The sequence below is a fragment of the Schistocerca gregaria genome, unplaced genomic scaffold (assembly GCF_023897955.1).
Source record: "Schistocerca gregaria isolate iqSchGreg1 unplaced genomic scaffold, iqSchGreg1.2 ptg000180l, whole genome shotgun sequence".
Lineage (NCBI taxonomy): Eukaryota > Metazoa > Arthropoda > Insecta > Orthoptera > Acrididae > Schistocerca > Schistocerca gregaria.
Genome location: NW_026061730.1, coordinates 11,468,097 through 11,487,622, shown reverse-complemented (window position 1 = coordinate 11,487,622; position 19,526 = coordinate 11,468,097). Strand labels below are relative to the sequence as shown.

Below are 19,526 nucleotides of genomic sequence, written 5' to 3'. Positions count from 1 at the left end.
CGGTGTCTGAACTCTATTTTCGACGTTATGCGTGCCACTTTCATTGTGGCCAACTACGATTCGATACAGAATGCACGAAACCTGAAAGACAACCTCACTGATACATAGAGAGTAGTGTTTGTCTGCGGAATAATGGGAGTGCAAGGGTCTGTGACGTTGATATGACTGTATGTAGCACTACTAGTTATCGGGGGGGGGGTGGGCGTAGCTCAGATGGTAGAGCGCTCGCTTAGTGTGCGAGAGGTACTGGGATCGATACCCAGCGCCTCCAGAATTTTTAACACACCTACATGCGCACCTTGCCATGCAAGTGGAATAATTCCCAACCGGCAGAGGTGTGTAGGCAGATACAAGCGAACGATTAGCATCCACAATTGCGCCGATTTCACGTAAATCCCACTGCACGTTGCCATTCTTTGCGTGCAGTCGGCTGCTACTGGTGTTGCTGGTTGTGACTGCTGATAACAGATGCCGTAGCAATCAATTCATGGAGTGAGTTGTATGTTTTGCGATAGTCTGTCTCTGACAAGGAAGCACAGGTGATATAGGTGCGAACACAGGATGCTTGCAGCCCCTCGCTGCCTGCAGACACAGAGCAGCCACACTAGAAGAGCGGCCTAAGCCGTAGGCGAAATGTGCTCATTCGCTTTGGCGCGACGTCGAACTATAAATAAGGCTGTCACTAGCGTGAGCGTTGCGTGAGCGTCGTGTAAAGTCGGAAAAGTCATCTGCATGGGTGATTGCCAAGTTTGGGGAGCGTTTCGTAGTACGATCAGTGCAATGGGGACGCGGAAACTTGTTGTGTCCCAGTGTTTTGCAGTTGGACGACAAGAGTTTTACACAGTAGCAAAGAGCGAGGCACTGAGTTGGCATGAACAATGGAGAGCACAATGGGGCTCGAGATGTGCTTGTTACCTCAGGTGCTGTGTGGTTGTGGACAAGGAGTGAAATGGACCAATTTGTGACCGCCCTTGCAATTTAAGACGTTCAAAACAGACGGAATTTGCATTCGTAATACCAGAGCATCGAAACTGCTTGGAACTCTTGTGTATATGAACGTGTCCGCGCCTTTGTATTCTGGTACCTTCGCCGCTACAAACCAACCAACCATCGTGTCCGTGCACATCAGAGTCGCAAAGAATGGAGAATAGCCAGGCTTGGTCGTGTGTGTAGCTGTAGCTCTGTTGGCAGATCGTTCGCTTAGCGTGTGGACGGTCTCGGGTTCAAGCCCCGGCTCCTCCATGTTTTGTGGTCAGTGCATGGTAAGTGTTGGTCGGGGCGAACATAAACGCACGCAAGAAGTTGCAAAACCAGCGTCACAGACTGATATGATGTATACTGTCATAAGGAGAGCAAGATGTAAGTGTGGGGACCGGCTGTTATCGTGGTGTCATCGAGTGCAGATCTGTCTTAGGTATCACGGCTTAACGTCATTGAGGTGGACAACACGTTCGTCTTACTCAGAGCGGTGTCTGAACTCTATTTTCGACGTTATGCGTGCCACTTTCATTGTGGCCAACTACGATTCGATACAGAATGCACGAAACCTGAAAGACACCCTCACTGATACATAGAGAGTAGTGTTTGTCTGCGGAATAATGGGAGTGCAAGGGTCTGTGACGTTGATATGACTGTATGTAGCACTACTAGTTATCGGGGGGGGTGGGCGTAGCTCAGATGGTAGAGCGCTCGCTTAGTGTGCGAGAGGTACTGGGATCGATACCCAGCGCCTCCAGAATTTTTAACACACCTACATGCGCACCTTGCCATGCAAGTGGAATAATTCCCAACCGGCAGAGGTGTGTAGGCAGATACAAGCGAACGATTAGCATCCACAATTGCGCCGATTTCACGTAAATCCCACTGCACGTTGCCATTCTTTGCGTGCAGTCGGCTGCTACTGGTGTTGCTGGTTGTGACTGCTGATAACAGATGCCGTAGCAATCAATTCATGGAGTGAGTTGTATGTTTTGCTATAGTCTGTCTCTGACAAGGAAGCACAGGTGATATAGGTGCGAACACAGGATGCTTGCAGCCCCTCGCTGCCTGCAGACACAGAGCAGCCACACTAGAAGAGCGGCCTAAGCCGTAGGCGAAATGTGCTCATTCGCTTTGGCGCGACGTCGAACTATAAATAAGGCTGTCACTAGCGTGAGCGTTGCGTGAGCGTCGTGTAAAGTCGGAAAAGTCATCTGCATGGGTGATTGCCAAGTTTGGGGAGCGTTTCGTAGTACGATCAGTGCAATGGGGACGCGGAAACTTGTTGTGTCCCAGTGTTTTGCAGTTGGACGACAAGAGTTTTACACAGTAGCAAAGAGCGAGGCACTGAGTTGGCATGAACAATGGAGAGCACAATGGGGCTCGAGATGTGCTTGTTACCTCAGGTGCTGTGTGGTTGTGGACAAGGAGTGAAATGGACCAATTTGTGACCGCCCTTGCAATTTAAGACGTTCAAAACAGACGGAATTTGCATTCGTAATACCAGAGCATCGAAACTGCTTGGAACTCTTGTGTATATGAACGTGTCCGCGCCTTTGTATTCTGGTACCTTCGCCGCTACAAACCAACCAACCATCGTGTCCGTGCACATCAGAGTCGCAAAGAATGGAGAATAGCCAGGCTTGGTCGTGTGTGTAGCTGTAGCTCTGTTGGCAGATCGTTCGCTTAGCGTGTGGACGGTCTCGGGTTCAAGCCCCGGCTCCTCCATGTTTTGTGGTCAGTGCATGGTAAGTGTTGGTCGGGGCGAACATAAACGCACGCAAGAAGTTGCAAAACCAGCGTCACAGACTGATATGATGTATACTGTCATAAGGAGAGCAAGATGTAAGTGTGGGGACCGGCTGTTATCGTGGTGTCATCGAGTGCAGATCTGTCTTAGGTATCACGGCTTAACGTCATTGAAGTCTAGAGGTGGACAACACGTTCGTCTTACTCAGAGCGGTGTCTGAACTCTATTTTCGACGTTATGCGTGCCACTTTCATTGTGGCCAACTACGATTCGATACAGAATGCACGAAACCTGAAAGACAACCTCACTGATACATAGAGAGTAGTGTTTGTCTGCGGAATAATGGGAGTGCAAGGGTCTGTGACGTTGATATGACTGTATGTAGCACTACTAGTTATCGGGGGGGGGGGTGGGCGTAGCTCAGATGGTAGAGCGCTCGCTTAGTGTGCGAGAGGTACTGGGATCGATACCCAGCGCCTCCAGAATTTTTAACACACCTACATGCGCACCTTGCCATGCAAGTGGAATAATTCCCAACCGGCAGAGGTGTGTAGGCAGATACAAGCGAACGATTAGCATCCACAATTGCGCCGATTTCACGTAAATCCCACTGCACGTTGCCATTCTTTGCGTGCAGTCGGCTGCTACTGGTGTTGCTGGTTGTGACTGCTGATAACAGATGCCGTAGCAATCAATTCATGGAGTGAGTTGTATGTTTTGCGATAGTCTGTCTCTGACAAGGAAGCACAGGTGATATAGGTGCGAACACAGGATGCTTGCAGCCCCTCGCTGCCTGCAGACACAGAGCAGCCACACTAGAAGAGCGGCCTAAGCCGTAGGCGAAATGTGCTCATTCGCTTTGGCGCGACGTCGAACTATAAATAAGGCTGTCACTAGCGTGAGCGTTGCGTGAGCGTCGTGTAAAGTCGGAAAAGTCATCTGCATGGGTGATTGCCAAGTTTGGGGAGCGTTTCGTAGTACGATCAGTGCAATGGGGACGCGGAAACTTGTTGTGTCCCAGTGTTTTGCAGTTGGACGACAAGAGTTTTACACAGTAGCAAAGAGCGAGGCACTGAGTTGGCATGAACAATGGAGAGCACAATGGGGCTCGAGATGTGCTTGTTACCTCAGGTGCTGTGTGGTTGTGGACAAGGAGTGAAATGGACCAATTTGTGACCGCCCTTGCAATTTAAGACGTTCAAAACAGACGGAATTTGCATTCGTAATACCAGAGCATCGAAACTGCTTGGAACTCTTGTGTATATGAACGTGTCCGCGCCTTTGTATTCTGGTACCTTCGCCGCTACAAACCAACCAACCATCGTGTCCGTGCACATCAGAGTCGCAAAGAATGGAGAATAGCCAGGCTTGGTCGTGTGTGTAGCTGTAGCTCTGTTGGCAGATCGTTCGCTTAGCGTGTGGACGGTCTCGGGTTCAAGCCCCGGCTCCTCCATGTTTTGTGGTCAGTGCATGGTAAGTGTTGGTCGGGGCGAACATAAACGCACGCAAGAAGTTGCAAAACCAGCGTCACAGACTGATATGATGTATACTGTCATAAGGAGAGCAAGATGTAAGTGTGGGGACCGGCTGTTATCGTGGTGTCATCGAGTGCAGATCTGTCTTAGGTATCACGGCTTAACGTCATTGAAGTCTAGAGGAGGACAACACGTTCGTCTTACTCAGAGCGGTGTCTGAACTCTATTTTCGACGTTATGCGTGCCACTTTCATTGTGGCCAACTACGATTCGATACAGAATGCACGAAACCTGAAAGACACCTTTACTGATACATAGAGAGTAGTGTTTGTCTGCGGAATAATGGGAGTACAAGGGTCTGTGACGTTGATATGACTGTATGTAGCACTGCTAGTTATCGGGGGGGTGGGCGTAGCTCAGATGGTAGAGCGCTCGCTTAGTGTGCGAGAGGTACTGGGATCGATACCCAGCGCCTCCAGAATTTTTAACACACCTACATGCGCACCTTGCCATGCAAGTGGAATAATTCCCAACCGGCAGAGGTGTGTAGGCAGATACAAGCGAACGATTAGCATCCACAATTGCGCCGATTTCACGTAAATCCCACTGCACGTTGCCATTCTTTGCGTGCAGTCGGCTGCTACTGGTGTTGCTGGTTGTGACTGCTGATAACAGATGCCGTAGCAATCAATTCATGGAGTGAGTTGTATGTTTTGCGATAGTCTGTCTCTGACAAGGAAGCACAGGTGATATAGGTGCGAACACAGGATGCTTGCAGCCCCTCGCTGCCTGCAGACACAGAGCAGCCACACTAGAAGAGCGGCCTAAGCCGTAGGCGAAATGTGCTCATTCGCTTTGGCGCGACGTCGAACTATAAATAAGGCTGTCACTAGCGTGAGCGTTGCGTGAGCGTCGTGTAAAGTCGGAAAAGTCATCTGCATGGGTGATTGCCAAGTTTGGGGAGCGTTTCGTAGTACGATCAGTGCAATGGGGACGCGGAAACTTGTTGTGTCCCAGTGTTTTGCAGTTGGACGACAAGAGTTTTACACAGTAGCAAAGAGCGAGGCACTGAGTTGGCATGAACAATGGAGAGCACAATGGGGCTCGAGATGTGCTTGTTACCTCAGGTGCTGTGTGGTTGTGGACAAGGAGTGAAATGGACCAATTTGTGACCGCCCTTGCAATTTAAGACGTTCAAAACAGACGGAATTTGCATTCGTAATACCAGAGCATCGAAACTGCTTGGAACTCTTGTGTATATGAACGTGTCCGCGCCTTTGTATTCTGGTACCTTCGCCGCTACAAACCAACCAACCATCGTGTCCGTGCACATCAGAGTCGCAAAGAATGGAGAATAGCCAGGCTTGGTCGTGTGTGTAGCTGTAGCTCTGTTGGCAGATCGTTCGCTTAGCGTGTGGACGGTCTCGGGTTCAAGCCCCGGCTCCTCCATGTTTTGTGGTCAGTGCATGGTAAGTGTTGGTCGGGGCGAACATAAACGCACGCAAGAAGTTGCAAAACCAGCGTCACAGACTGATATGATGTATACTGTCATAAGGAGAGCAAGATGTAAGTGTGGGGACCGGCTGTTATCGTGGTGTCATCGAGTGCAGATCTGTCTTAGGTATCACGGCTTAACGTCATTGAAGTCTAGAGGTGGACAACACGTTCGTCTTACTCAGAGCGGTGTCTGAACTCTATTTTCGACGTTATGCGTGCCACTTTCATTGTGGCCAACTACGATTCGATACAGAATGCACGAAACCTGAAAGACACCCTCACTGATACATAGAGAGTAGTGTTTGTCTGCGGAATAATGGGAGTGCAAGGGTCTGTGACGTTGATATGACTGTATGTAGCACTACTAGTTATCGGGGGGGTGGGCGTAGCTCAGATGGTAGAGCGCTCGCTTAGTGTGTGAGAGGTACTGGGATCGATACCCAGCGCCTCCAGAATTTTTAACACACCTACATGCGCACCTTGCCATGCAAGTGGAATAATTCCCAACCGGCAGAGGTGTGTAGGCAGATACAAGCGAACGATTAGCATCCACAATTGCGCCGATTTCACGTAAATCCCACTGCACGTTGCCATTCTTTGCGTGCAGTCGGCTGCTACTGGTGTTGCTGGTTGTGACTGCTGATAACAGATGCCGTAGCAATCAATTCATGGAGTGAGTTGTATGTTTTGCTATAGTCTGTCTCTGACAAGGAAGCACAGGTGATATAGGTGCGAACACAGGAAGCTTGCAGCCCCTCGCTGCCTGCAGACACAGAGCAGCCACACTAGAAGAGCGGCCTAAGCCGTAGGCGAAATGTGCTCATTCGCTTTGGCGCGACGTCGAACTATAAATAAGGCTGTCACTAGCGTGAGCGTTGCGTGAGCGTCGTGTAAAGTCGGAAAAGTCATCTGCATGGGTGATTGCCAAGTTTGGGGAGCGTTTCGTAGTACGATCAGTGCAATGGGGACGCGGAAACTTGTTGTGTCCCAGTGTTTTGCAGTTGGACGACAAGAGTTTTGCACAGTAGCAAAGAGCGAGGCACTGAGTTGGCATGAACAATGGAGAGCACAATGGGGCTCGAGATGTGCTTGTTACCTCAGGTGCTGTGTGGTTGTGGACAAGGAGTGAAATGGACCAATTTGTGACCGCCCTTGCAATTTAAGACGTTCAAAACAGACGGAATTTGCATTCGTAATACCAGAGCATCGAAACTGCTTGGAACTCTTGTGTATATGAACGTGTCCGCGCCTTTGTATTCTGGTACCTTCGCCGCTACAAACCAACCAACCATCGTGTCCGTGCACATCAGAGTCGCAAAGAATGGAGAATAGCCAGGCTTGGTCGTGTGTGTAGCTGTAGCTCTGTTGGCAGATCGTTCGCTTAGCGTGTGGACGGTCTCGGGTTCAAGCCCCGGCTCCTCCATGTTTTGTGGTCAGTGCATGGTAAGTGTTGGTCGGGGCGAACATAAACGCACGCAAGAAGTTGCAAAACCAGCGTCACAGACTGATATGATGTATACTGTCATAAGGAGAGCAAGATGTAAGTGTGGGGACCGGCTGTTATCGTGGTGTCATCGAGTGCAGATCTGTCTTAGGTATCACGGCTTAACGTCATTGAGGTGGACAACACGTTCGTCTTACTCAGAGCGGTGTCTGAACTCTATTTTCGACGTTATGCGTGCCACTTTCATTGTGGCCAACTACGATTCGATACAGAATGCACGAAACCTGAAAGACACCCTCACTGATACATAGAGAGTAGTGTTTGTCTGCGGAATAATGGGAGTGCAAGGGTCTGTGACGTTGATATGACTGTATGTAGCACTACTAGTTATCGGGGGGGGTGGGCGTAGCTCAGATGGTAGAGCGCTCGCTTAGTGTGCGAGAGATACTGGGATCGATACCCAGCGCCTCCAGAATTTTTAACACACCTACATGCGCACCTTGCCATGCAAGTGGAATAATTCCCAACCGGCAGAGGTGTGTAGGCAGATACAAGCGAACGATTAGCATCCACAATTGCGCCGATTTCACGTAAATCCCACTGCACGTTGCCATTCTTTGCGTGCAGTCGGCTGCTACTGGTGTTGCTGGTTGTGACTGCTGATAACAGATGCCGTAGCAATCAATTCATGGAGTGAGTTGTATGTTTTGCTATAGTCTGTCTCTGACAAGGAAGCACAGGTGATATAGGTGCGAACACAGGATGCTTGCAGCCCCTCGCTGCCTGCAGACACAGAGCAGCCACACTAGAAGAGCGGCCTAAGCCGTAGGCGAAATGTGCTCATTCGCTTTGGCGCGACGTCGAACTATAAATAAGGCTGTCACTAGCGTGAGCGTTGCGTGAGCGTCGTGTAAAGTCGGAAAAGTCATCTGCATGGGTGATTGCCAAGTTTGGGGAGCGTTTCGTAGTACGATCAGTGCAATGGGGACGCGGAAACTTGTTGTGTCCCAGTGTTTTGCAGTTGGACGACAAGAGTTTTACACAGTAGCAAAGAGCGAGGCACTGAGTTGGCATGAACAATGGAGAGCACAATGGGGCTCGAGATGTGCTTGTTACCTCAGGTGCTGTGTGGTTGTGGACAAGGAGTGAAATGGACCAATTTGTGACCGCCCTTGCAATTTAAGACGTTCAAAACAGACGGAATTTGCATTCGTAATACCAGAGCATCGAAACTGCTTGGAACTCTTGTGTATATGAACGTGTCCGCGCCTTTGTATTCTGGTACCTTCGCCGCTACAAACCAACCAACCATCGTGTCCGTGCACATCAGAGTCGCAAAGAATGGAGAATAGCCAGGCTTGGTCGTGTGTGTAGCTGTAGCTCTGTTGGCAGATCGTTCGCTTAGCGTGTGGACGGTCTCGGGTTCAAGCCCCGGCTCCTCCATGTTTTGTGGTCAGTGCATGGTAAGTGTTGGTCGGGGCGAACATAAACGCACGCAAGAAGTTGCAAAACCAGCGTCACAGACTGATATGATGTATACTGTCATAAGGAGAGCAAGATGTAAGTGTGGGGACCGGCTGTTATCGTGGTGTCATCGAGTGCAGATCTGTCTTAGGTATCACGGCTTAACGTCATTGAAGTCTAGAGGTGGACAACACGTTCGTCTTACTCAGAGCGGTGTCTGAACTCTATTTTCGACGTTATGCGTGCCACTTTCATTGTGGCCAACTACGATTCGATACAGAATGCACGAAACCTGAAAGACAACCTCACTGATACATAGAGAGTAGTGTTTGTCTGCGGAATAATGGGAGTGCAAGGGTCTGTGACGTTGATATGACTGTATGTAGCACTACTAGTTATCGGGGGGGGGGTGGGCGTAGCTCAGATGGTAGAGCGCTCGCTTAGTGTGCGAGAGGTACTGGGATCGATACCCAGCGCCTCCAGAATTTTTAACACACCTACATGCGCACCTTGCCATGCAAGTGGAATAATTCCCAACCGGCAGAGGTGTGTAGGCAGATACAAGCGAACGATTAGCATCCACAATTGCGCCGATTTCACGTAAATCCCACTGCACGTTGCCATTCTTTGCGTGCAGTCGGCTGCTACTGGTGTTGCTGGTTGTGACTGCTGATAACAGATGCCGTAGCAATCAATTCATGGAGTGAGTTGTATGTTTTGCGATAGTCTGTCTCTGACAAGGAAGCACAGGTGATATAGGTGCGAACACAGGATGCTTGCAGCCCCTCGCTGCCTGCAGACACAGAGCAGCCACACTAGAAGAGCGGCCTAAGCCGTAGGCGAAATGTGCTCATTCGCTTTGGCGCGACGTCGAACTATAAATAAGGCTGTCACTAGCGTGAGCGTTGCGTGAGCGTCGTGTAAAGTCGGAAAAGTCATCTGCATGGGTGATTGCCAAGTTTGGGGAGCGTTTCGTAGTACGATCAGTGCAATGGGGACGCGGAAACTTGTTGTGTCCCAGTGTTTTGCAGTTGGACGACAAGAGTTTTACACAGTAGCAAAGAGCGAGGCACTGAGTTGGCATGAACAATGGAGAGCACAATGGGGCTCGAGATGTGCTTGTTACCTCAGGTGCTGTGTGGTTGTGGACAAGGAGTGAAATGGACCAATTTGTGACCGCCCTTGCAATTTAAGACGTTCAAAACAGACGGAATTTGCATTCGTAATACCAGAGCATCGAAACTGCTTGGAACTCTTGTGTATATGAACGTGTCCGCGCCTTTGTATTCTGGTACCTTCGCCGCTACAAACCAACCAACCATCGTGTCCGTGCACATCAGAGTCGCAAAGAATGGAGAATAGCCAGGCTTGGTCGTGTGTGTAGCTGTAGCTCTGTTGGCAGATCGTTCGCTTAGCGTGTGGACGGTCTCGGGTTCAAGCCCCGGCTCCTCCATGTTTTGTGGTCAGTGCATGGTAAGTGTTGGTCGGGGCGAACATAAACGCACGCAAGAAGTTGCAAAACCAGCGTCACAGACTGATATGATGTATACTGTCATAAGGAGAGCAAGATGTAAGTGTGGGGACCGGCTGTTATCGTGGTGTCATCGAGTGCAGATCTGTCTTAGGTATCACGGCTTAACGTCATTGAAGTCTAGAGGTGGACAACACGTTCGTCTTACTCAGAGCGGTGTCTGAACTCTATTTTCGACGTTATGCGTGCCACTTTCATTGTGGCCAACTACGATTCGATACAGAATGCACGAAACCTGAAAGACACCCTCACTGATACATAGAGAGTAGTGTTTGTCTGCGGAATAATGGGAGTGCAAGGGTCTGTGACGTTGATATGACTGTATGTAGCACTACTAGTTATCGGGGGGGTGGGCGTAGCTCAGATGGTAGAGCGCTCGCTTAGTGTGTGAGAGGTACTGGGATCGATACCCAGCGCCTCCAGAATTTTTAACACACCTACATGCGCACCTTGCCATGCAAGTGGAATAATTCCCAACCGGCAGAGGTGTGTAGGCAGATACAAGCGAACGATTAGCATCCACAATTGCGCCGATTTCACGTAAATCCCACTGCACGTTGCCATTCTTTGCGTGCAGTCGGCTGCTACTGGTGTTGTTGGTTGTGACTGCTGATAACAGATGCCGTAGCAATCAATTCATGGAGTGAGTTGTATGTTTTGCTATAGTCTGTCTCTGACAAGGAAGCACAGGTGATATAGGTGCGAACACAGGAAGCTTGCAGCCCCTCGCTGCCTGCAGACACAGAGCAGCCACACTAGAAGAGCGGCCTAAGCCGTAGGCGAAATGTGCTCATTCGCTTTGGCGCGACGTCGAACTATAAATAAGGCTGTCACTAGCGTGAGCGTTGCGTGAGCGTCGTGTAAAGTCGGAAAAGTCATCTGCATGGGTGATTGCCAAGTTTGGGGAGCGTTTCGTAGTACGATCAGTGCAATGGGGACGCGGAAACTTGTTGTGTCCCAGTGTTTTGCAGTTGGACGACAAGAGTTTTGCACAGTAGCAAAGAGCGAGGCACTGAGTTGGCATGAACAATGGAGAGCACAATGGGGCTCGAGATGTGCTTGTTACCTCAGGTGCTGTGTGGTTGTGGACAAGGAGTGAAATGGACCAATTTGTGACCGCCCTTTCAATTTAAGACGTTCAAAACAGACGGAATTTGCATTCGTAATACCAGAGCATCGAAACTACTTGGAACTCTTGTGTATATGAACGTGTCCGCGCCTTTGTATTCTGGTACCTTCGCCGCTACAAACCAACCAACCATCGTGTCCGTGCACATCAGAGTCGCAAAGAATGGAGAATAGCCAGGCTTGGTCGTGTGTGCAGCTGTAGCTCAGTTGGCAGATCGTTCGCTTAGCGTGTGGACGGTCTCGGGTTCAAGCCCTGGCTCCTCCATGTTTTGTGGTCAGTGCATGGTATGTGTTGGTCGGGGCGAACATAAACGCACGCAAGAAGTTGCAAAACCAGCGTCACAGACTGATATGATGTATACTGTCATAAGGAGAGCAAGATGTAAGTGTGGGGACCGGCTGTTATCGTGGTGTCATCGAGTGCAGATCTGTCTTAGGTATCACGGCTTAACGTCATTGAAGTCTAGAGGTGGACAACACGTTCGTCTTACTCAGAGCGGTGTCTGAACTCTATTTTCGACGTTATGCGTGCCACTTTCATTGTGGCCAACTACGATTCGATACAGAATGCACGAAACCTGAAAGACACCCTCACTGATACATAGAGAGTAGTGTTTGTCTGCGGAATAATGGGAGTGCAAGGGTCTGTGACGTTGATATGACTGTATGTAGCACTACAAGTTATCGGGGGGGTGGGCGTAGCTCAGATGGTAGAGCGCTCGCTTAGTGTGCGAGAGGTACTGGGATCGATACCCAGCGCCTCCAGAATTTTTAACACAACTACATGCGCACCTTGCCATGCAAGTGGAATAATTCCCAACCGGCAGAGGTGTGTAGGCAGATACAAGCGAACGATTAGCATCCACAATTGCGCCGATTTCACGTAAATCCCACTGCACGTTGCCATTCTTTGCGTGCAGTCGGCTGCTACTGGTGTTGCTGGTTGTGACTGCTGATAACAGATGCCGTAGCAATCAATTCATGGAGTGAGTTGTATGTTTTGCTATAGTCTGTCTCTGACAAGGAAGCACAGGTGATATAGGTGCGAACACAGGAAGCTTGCAGCCCCTCGCTGCCTGCAGACACAGAGCAGCCACACTAGAAGAGCGGCCTAAGCCGTAGGCGAAATGTGCTCATTCGCTTTGGCGCGACGTCGAACTATAAATAAGGCTGTCACTAGCGTGAGCGTTGCGTGAGCGTCGTGTAAAGTCGGAAAAGTCATCTGCATGGGTGATTGCCAAGTTTGGGGAGCGTTTCGTAGTACGATCAGTGCAATGGGGACGCGGAAACTTGTTGTGTCCCAGTGTTTTGCAGTTGGACGACAAGAGTTTTGCACAGTAGCAAAGAGCGAGGCACTGAGTTGGCATGAACAATGGAGAGCACAATGGGGCTCGAGATGTGCTTGTTACCTCAGGTGCTGTGTGGTTGTGGACAAGGAGTGAAATGGACCAATTTGTGACCGCCCTTTCAATTTAAGACGTTCAAAACAGACGGAATTTGCATTCGTAATACCAGAGCATCGAAACTACTTGGAACTCTTGTGTATATGAACGTGTCCGCGCCTTTGTATTCTGGTACCTTCGCCGCTACAAACCAACCAACCATCGTGTCCGTGCACATCAGAGTCGCAAAGAATGGAGAATAGCCAGGCTTGGTCGTGTGTGCAGCTGTAGCTCAGTTGGCAGATCGTTCGCTTAGCGTGTGGACGGTCTCGGGTTCAAGCCCTGGCTCCTCCATGTTTTGTGGTCAGTGCATGGTATGTGTTGGTCGGGGCGAACATAAACGCACGCAAGAAGTTGCAAAACCAGCGTCACAGACTGATATGATGTATACTGTCATAAGGAGAGCAAGATGTAAGTGTGGGGACCGGCTGTTATCGTGGTGTCATCGAGTGCAGATCTGTCTTAGGTATCACGGCTTAACGTCATTGAAGTCTAGAGGTGGACAACACGTTCGTCTTACTCAGAGCGGTGTCTGAACTCTATTTTCGACGTTATGCGTGCCACTTTCATTGTGGCCAACTACGATTCGATACAGAATGCACGAAACCTGAAAGACACCCTCACTGATACATAGAGAGTAGTGTTTGTCTGCGGAATAATGGGAGTGCAAGGGTCTGTGACGTTGATATGACTGTATGTAGCACTACAAGTTATCGGGGGGGTGGGCGTAGCTCAGATGGTAGAGCGCTCGCTTAGTGTGCGAGAGGTACTGGGATCGATACCCAGCGCCTCCAGAATTTTTAACACAACTACATGCGCACCTTGCCATGCAAGTGGAATAATTCCCAACCGGCAGAGGTGTGTAGGCAGATACAAGCGAACGATTAGCATCCACAATTGCGCCGATTTCACGTAAATCCCACTGCACGTTGCCATTCTTTGCGTGCAGTCGGCTGCTACTGGTGTTGCTGGTTGTGACTGCTGATAACAGATGCCGTAGCAATCAATTCATGGAGTGAGTTGTATGTTTTGCTATAGTCTGTCTCTGACAAGGAAGCACAGGTGATATAGGTGCGAACACAGGATGCTTGCAGCCCCTCGCTGCCTGCAGACACAGAGCAGCCACACTAGAAGAGCGGCCTAAGCCGTAGGCGAAATGTGCTCATTCGCTTTGGCGCGACGTCGAACTATAAATAAGGCTGTCACTAGCGTGAGCGTTGCGTGAGCGTCGTGTAAAGTCGGAAAAGTCATCTGCATGGGTGATTGCCAAGTTTGGGGAGCGTTTCGTAGTACGATCAGTGCAATGGGGACGCGGAAACTTGTTGTGTCCCAGTGTTTTGCAGTTGGACGACAAGAGTTTTGCACAGTAGCAAAGAGCGAGGCACTGAGTTGGCATGAACAATGGAGAGCACAATGGGGCTCGAGATGTGCTTGTTACCTCAGGTGCTGTGTGGTTGTGGACAAGGAGTGAAATGGACCAATTTGTGACCGCCCTTTCAATTTAAGACGTTCAAAACAGACGGAATTTGCATTCGTAATACCAGAGCATCGAAACTACTTGGAACTCTTGTGTATATGAACGTGTCCGCGCCTTTGTATTCTGGTACCTTCGCCGCTACAAACCAACCAACCATCGTGTCCGTGCACATCAGAGTCGCAAAGAATGGAGAATAGCCAGGCTTGGTCGTGTGTGCAGCTGTAGCTCAGTTGGCAGATCGTTCGCTTAGCGTGTGGACGGTCTCGGGTTCAAGCCCTGGCTCCTCCATGTTTTGTGGTCAGTGCATGGTATGTGTTGGTCGGGGCGAACATAAACGCACGCAAGAAGTTGCAAAACCAGCGTCACAGACTGATATGATGTATACTGTCATAAGGAGAGCAAGATGTAAGTGTGGGGACCGGCTGTTATCGTGGTGTCATCGAGTGCAGATCTGTCTTAGGTATCACGGCTTAACGTCATTGAAGTCTAGAGGTGGACAACACGTTCGTCTTACTCAGAGCGGTGTCTGAACTCTATTTTCGACGTTATGCGTGCCACTTTCATTGTGGCCAACTACGATTCGATACAGAATGCACGAAACCTGAAAGACACCCTCACTGATACATAGAGAGTAGTGTTTGTCTGCGGAATAATGGGAGTGCAAGGGTCTGTGACGTTGATATGACTGTATGTAGCACTACTAGTTATCGGGGGGGTGGGCGTAGCTCAGATGGTAGAGCGCTCGCTTAGTGTGCGAGAGGTACTGGGATCGATACCCAGCGCCTCCAGAATTTTTAACACAACTACATGCGCACCTTGCCATGCAAGTGGAATAATTCCCAACCGGCAGAGGTGTGTAGGCAGATACAAGCGAACGATTAGCATCCACAATTGCGCCGATTTCACGTAAATCCCACTGCACGTTGCCATTCTTTGCGTGCAGTCGGCTGCTACTGGTGTTGCTGGTTGTGACTGCTGATAACAGATGCCGTAGCAATCAATTCATGGAGTGAGTTGTATGTTTTGCTATAGTCTGTCTCTGACAAGGAAGCACAGGTGATATAGGTGCGAACACAGGATGCTTGCAGCCCCTCGCTGCCTGCAGACACAGAGCAGCCACACTAGAAGAGCGGCCTAAGCCGTAGGCGAAATGTGCTCATTCGCTTTGGCGCGACGTCGAACTATAAATAAGGCTGTCACTAGCGTGAGCGTTGCGTGAGCGTCGTGTAAAGTCGGAAAAGTCATCTGCATGGGTGATTGCCAAGTTTGGGGAGCGTTTCGTAGTACGATCAGTGCAATGGGGACGCGGAAACTTGTTGTGTCCCAGTGTTTTGCAGTTGGACGACAAGAGTTTTACACAGTAGCAAAGAGCGAGGCACTGAGTTGGCATGAACAATGGAGAGCACAATGGGGCTCGAGATGTGCTTGTTACCTCAGGTGCTGTGTGGTTGTGGACAAGGAGTGAAATGGACCAATTTGTGACCGCCCTTGCAATTTAAGACGTTCAAAACAGACGGAATTTGCATTCGTAATACCAGAGAATCGAAACTGCTTGGAACTCTTGTGTATATGAACGTGTCCGCGCCTTTGTATTCTGGTACCTTCGCCGCTACAAACCAACCAACCATCGTGTCCGTGCACATCAGAGTCGCAAAGAATGGAGAATAGCCAGGCTTGGTCGTGTGTGTAGCTGTAGCTCTGTTGGCAGATCGTTCGCTTAGCGTGTGGACGGTCTCGGGTTCAAGCCCCGGCTCCTCCATGTTTTGTGGTCAGTGCATGGTAAGTGTTGGTCGGGGCGAACATAAACGCACGCAAGAAGTTGCAAAACCAGCGTCACAGACTGATATGATGTATACTGTCATAAGGAGAGCAAGATGTAAGTGTGGGGACCGGCTGTTATCGTGGTGTCATCGAGTGCAGATCTGTCTTAGGTATCACGGCTTAACGTCATTGAAGTCTAGAGGTGGACAACACGTTCGTCTTACTCAGAGCGGTGTCTGAACTCTATTTTCGACGTTATGCGTGCCACTTTCATTGTGGCCAACTACGATTCGATACAGAATGCACGAAACCTGAAAGACACCCTCACTGATACATAGAGAGTAGTGTTTGTCTGCGGAATAATGGGAGTGCAAGGGTCTGTGACGTTGATATGACTGTATGTAGCACTACTAGTTATCGGGGGGGTGGGCGTAGCTCAGATGGTAGAGCGCTCGCTTAGTGTGTGAGAGGTACTGGGATCGATACCCAGCGCCTCCAGAATTTTTAACACACCTACATGCGCACCTTGCCATGCAAGTGGAATAATTCCCAACCGGCAGAGGTGTGTAGGCAGATACAAGCGAACGATTAGCATCCACAATTGCGCCGATTTCACGTAAATCCCACTGCACGTTGCCATTCTTTGCGTGCAGTCGGCTGCTACTGGTGTTGCTGGTTGTGACTGCTGATAACAGATGCCGTAGCAATCAATTCATGGAGTGAGTTGTATGTTTTGCTATAGTCTGTCTCTGACAAGGAAGCACAGGTGATATAGGTGCGAACACAGGATGCTTGCAGCCCCTCGCTGCCTGCAGACACAGAGCAGCCACACTAGAAGAGCGGCCTAAGCCGTAGGCGAAATGTGCTCATTCGCTTTGGCGCGACGTCGAACTATAAATAAGGCTGTCACTAGCGTGAGCGTTGCGTGAGCGTCGTGTAAAGTCGGAAAAGTCATCTGCATGGGTGATTGCCAAGTTTGGGGAGCGTTTCGTAGTACGATTAGTGCAATGGGGACGCGGAAACTTGTTGTGTCCCAGTGTTTTGCAGTTGGACGACAAGAGTTTTACACAGTAGCAAAGAGCGAGGCACTGAGTTGGCATGAACAATGGAGAGCACAATGGGGCTCGAGATGTGCTTGTTACCTCAGGTGCTGTGTGGTTGTGGACAAGGAGTGAAATGGACCAATTTGTGACCGCCCTTGCAATTTAAGACGTTCAAAACAGACGGAATTTGCATTCGTAATACCAGAGCATCGAAACTGCTTGGAACTCTTGTGTATATGAACGTGTCCGCGCCTTTGTATTCTGGTACCTTCGCCGCTACAAACCAACCAACCATCGTGTCCGTGCACATCAGAGTCGCAAAGAATGGAGAATAGCCAGGCTTGGTCGTGTGTGTAGCTGTAGCTCTGTTGGCAGATCGTTCGCTTAGCGTGTGGACGGTCTCGGGTTCAAGCCCCGGCTCCTCCATGTTTTGTGGTCAGTGCATGGTAAGTGTTGGTCGGGGCGAACATAAACGCACGCAAGAAGTTGCAAAACCAGCGTCACCGACTGATATGATGTATACTGTCATAAGGAGAGCAAGATGTAAGTGTGGGGACCGGCTGTTATCGTGGTGTCATCGAGTGCAGATCTGTCTTAGGTATCACGGCTTAACGTCATTGAAGTCTAGAGGTGGACAACACGTTCGTCTTACTCAGAGCGGTGTCTGAACTCTATTTTCGACGTTATGCGTGCCACTTTCATTGTGGCCAACTACGATTCGATACAGAATGCACGAAACCTGAAAGACACCCTCACTGATACATAGAGAGTAGTGTTTGTCTGCGGAATAATGGGAGTGCAAGGGTCTGTGACGTTGATATGACTGTATGTAGCACTACTAGTTATCGGGGGGGTGGGCGTAGCTCAGATGGTAGAGCGCTCGCTTAGTGTGTGAGAGGTACTGGGATCGATACCCAGCGCCTCCAGAATTTTTAACACACCTACATGCGCACCTTGCCATGCAAGTGGAATAATTCCCAACCGGCAGAGGTGTGTAGGCAGATACAAGCGAACGATTAGCATCCACAATTGCGCCGATTTCACGTAAATCCCACTGCACGTTGCCATTCTTTGCGTGCAGTCGGCTGCTACTGGTGTTGCTGGTTGTGACTGCTGATAACAGATGCCGTAGCAATCAATTCATGGAGTGAGTTGTATGTTTTGCTATAGTCTGTCTCTGACAAGGAAGCACAGGTGATATAAGTGCGAACACAGGAAGCTTGCAGCCCCTCGCTGCCTGCAGACACAGAGCAGCCACACTTGAAGAGCGGCCTAAGCCGTAGGCGAAATGTGCTCATTCGCTGTGGCGCGACGTCGAACTATAAATAAGGCTGTCACTAGCGTGAGCGTTGCGTGAGCGTCGTGTAAAGTCGGAAAAGTCATCTGCATGGGTGATTGCCAAGTTTGGGGAGCGTTTCGTAGTACGATCAGTGCAATGGGGACGCGGAAACTTGTTGTGTCCCAGTGTTTTGCAGTTGGACGACAAGAGTTTTACACAGTAGCAAAGAGCGAGGCACTGAGTTGGCATGAACAATGGAGAGCACAATGGGGCTCGAGATGTGCTTGTTACCTCAGGTGCTGTGTGGTTGTGGACAAGGAGTGAAATGGACCAATTTGTGACCGCCCTTGCAATTTAAGACGTTCAAAACAGACGGAATTTGCATTCGTAATACCAGAGCATCGAAACTGCTTGGAACTCTTGTGTATATGAACGTGTCCGCGCCTTTGTATTCTGGTACCTTCGCCGCTACAAACCAACCAACCATCGTGTCCGTGCACATCAGAGTCGCAAAGAATGGAGAATAGCCAGGCTTGGTCGTGTGTGTAGCTGTAGCTCAGTTGGCAGATCGTTCGCTTAGCGTGTGGACGGTCTCGGGTTCAAGCCCCGGCTGCTCCATGTTTTGTGGTCAGTGCATGGTCAGTGTTGGTCGGGGCGAACATAAACGCACGCAAGAAGTTGCAAAACCAGCGTCACAGACTGATATGATGTATACTGTCATAAGGAGAGCAAGATGTAAGTGTGGGGACCGGCTGTTATCGTGGTGTCATCGAGTGCAGATCTGTCTTAGGTATCACGGCTTAACGTCATTGAAGTCTAGAGGTGGACAACACGTTCGTCTTACTCAGAGCGGTGTCTGAACTCTATTTTCGACGTTATGCGTGCCACTTTCATTGTGGCCAACTACGATTCGATACAGAATGCACGAAACCTGAAAGACACCCTCACTGATACATAGAGAGTAGTGTTTGTCTGCGGAATAATGGGAGTGCAAGGGTCTGTGACGTTGATATGACTGTATGTAGCACTACTAGTTATCGGGGGGGTGGGCGTAGCTCAGATGGTAGAGCGCTCGCTTAGTGTGTGAGAGGTACTGGGATCGATACCCAGCGCCTCCAGAATTTTTAACACACCTACATGCGCACCTTGCCATGCAAGTGGAATAATTCCCAACCGGCAGAGGTGTGTAGGCAGATACAAGCGAACGATTAGCATCCACAATTGCGCCGATTTCACGTAAATCCCACTGCACGTTGC

The 19,526-nt window shown here is 49.8% G+C and overlaps 8 non-coding genes across 8 annotated transcripts; all 8 read left to right on the top strand.

Moving 5' to 3' along the window:
* The first annotated feature begins 197 nt into the window (after window positions 1-197).
* Window positions 198-271, top strand: Trnat-agu (transfer RNA threonine (anticodon AGU)). The gene has a single exon. It is a non-coding gene; the product is annotated as a tRNA-Thr (tRNA).
* Window positions 272-1,661: 1,390 nt separating this feature from the next.
* Trnat-agu (transfer RNA threonine (anticodon AGU)) lies at window positions 1,662-1,735 on the top strand. Its single transcript has one exon. It is a non-coding gene; the product is annotated as a tRNA-Thr (tRNA).
* A 1,401-nt stretch (window positions 1,736-3,136) lies between these two features.
* On the top strand, window positions 3,137-3,210 carry Trnat-agu (transfer RNA threonine (anticodon AGU)). Its single transcript has one exon. It is a non-coding gene; the product is annotated as a tRNA-Thr (tRNA).
* Window positions 3,211-4,607: 1,397 nt separating this feature from the next.
* On the top strand, window positions 4,608-4,681 carry Trnat-agu (transfer RNA threonine (anticodon AGU)). Its single transcript has one exon. It is a non-coding gene; the product is annotated as a tRNA-Thr (tRNA).
* Window positions 4,682-9,016: 4,335 nt separating this feature from the next.
* On the top strand, window positions 9,017-9,090 carry Trnat-agu (transfer RNA threonine (anticodon AGU)). Its single transcript has one exon. It is a non-coding gene; the product is annotated as a tRNA-Thr (tRNA).
* Window positions 9,091-11,958: 2,868 nt separating this feature from the next.
* Window positions 11,959-12,032, top strand: Trnat-agu (transfer RNA threonine (anticodon AGU)). The gene has a single exon. It is a non-coding gene; the product is annotated as a tRNA-Thr (tRNA).
* A 1,397-nt stretch (window positions 12,033-13,429) lies between these two features.
* On the top strand, window positions 13,430-13,503 carry Trnat-agu (transfer RNA threonine (anticodon AGU)). The gene has a single exon. It is a non-coding gene; the product is annotated as a tRNA-Thr (tRNA).
* A 1,397-nt stretch (window positions 13,504-14,900) lies between these two features.
* Window positions 14,901-14,974, top strand: Trnat-agu (transfer RNA threonine (anticodon AGU)). The gene has a single exon. It is a non-coding gene; the product is annotated as a tRNA-Thr (tRNA).
* The last annotated feature ends 4,552 nt before the right edge of the window (window positions 14,975-19,526 follow it).